Genomic DNA, 1,456 nt, shown 5'->3' on the forward strand with positions numbered 1-1,456 from the left:
CACACACACACACACACACACACACACACACACACACACACCACACTGTCAACAAAATGATAAGTAAAAATGTACTCTGGAATGAGTGCACCGAAAATGAAGCAACCAATACTCTTCCCGCTAACCACGCACTGTATCCTACTTGTCACTTAGTGAGTTGCAGCAATTTTCACAAGTAGTAAGCTATGGAAAATTTCTCTCTTTTATTTGCTGAGGAAAATGATGAAGAGCATAAACTCTGTTCTCTCTAAATGATTGCTTTCTTTTTTAAAGAGACAGGAACAACTTATTGGTGTTCAGACCCTTCTTATATATAACATCTATGATGTAGAACCAATTTCTATTAGCTGACTCAAAAGCAACTCAGTATCTGTATGGAAGAGTAGCATATGGTTGAGTTTTGTGTGTATTTCAACCGTGATCTCATGAAATATTTGATCTCATTGGTGTTTAAATAGATAACTCTATGGTTTTCATTTTGGATTTTAGTCTTTTGCTTTTATATCTATATATATGTATGTGTGTACATGTATTTGCATACATATGTATAAACACATACATACATATATGGTGTGGAAAGTCCTTCCGTGTATGTGTTGCTTCTATTGGTTAATGAATAAAGAAGCTGCTTTTGACCAATGGCTTAACAGAATATAACCAGGCTGAAAAAAGATATATATAGAGAGAGTAGGCGGAGTCAAGGAGAAGCCATGTAGCCCTGCCAGAGACAGACAGCTAATGGAACCTTGCTGGTAAGCCACAGCCATGTGGCAATACACAGATTAATAGAAATCGATTACTTTAAGATGTAAGAACCAGCCAATAAGAAGCTAGATTTTAGTATTTCAAAATATAATCACTGTTTATATTCATTTAATTCATGTGACAATATGAAAGTGATTTGTTACCAATACAATATCCTCTTATCTACTCTATATTTTATACCTCCATATTACTGAAAACACCGAAATTAATTATAATTTCATGGACATTTGGATATTTTCATCTTTTCAATAATATGAATTATTTCATAAATATCCTATCACCAATTTTGTTCATATTTTTTATATTTTTCTACTAGACTATTTTAAAAATATTTTAACTACATTTCACTTGCTGTTCACATGTGTGTATGGGTGTGTGCATGCAGATCATGGTTTAAGTAGAGACTGGGGTACAACTTGCAGGAAGTCATTTTCTCCTTCCTCTGTACTGGTTCAAGGTACTGTGGAAGACCATCAAACTGGGAGGCAGGTACCTTTATCCAAGGAGCAATTTGCCAGCCTGAAACTAACTTGAATAAATTTTATGAATAAATAAAATGAATATATTTAAGGTTATTAAAGAATATTGTACAGTTATAGAGACTGTGCTGTGGATGGTGGGTGGAGGACTGTGGTTGTGGGTGGAGGACTGTGTTGTGGGTGGAGGACCGTGTTGTGGGTGGAGGACTGTG

This window comes from Microtus ochrogaster, unplaced genomic scaffold (assembly GCF_000317375.1).
Source record: "Microtus ochrogaster isolate Prairie Vole_2 unplaced genomic scaffold, MicOch1.0 UNK23, whole genome shotgun sequence".
Taxonomy (NCBI): domain Eukaryota; kingdom Metazoa; phylum Chordata; class Mammalia; order Rodentia; family Cricetidae; genus Microtus; species Microtus ochrogaster.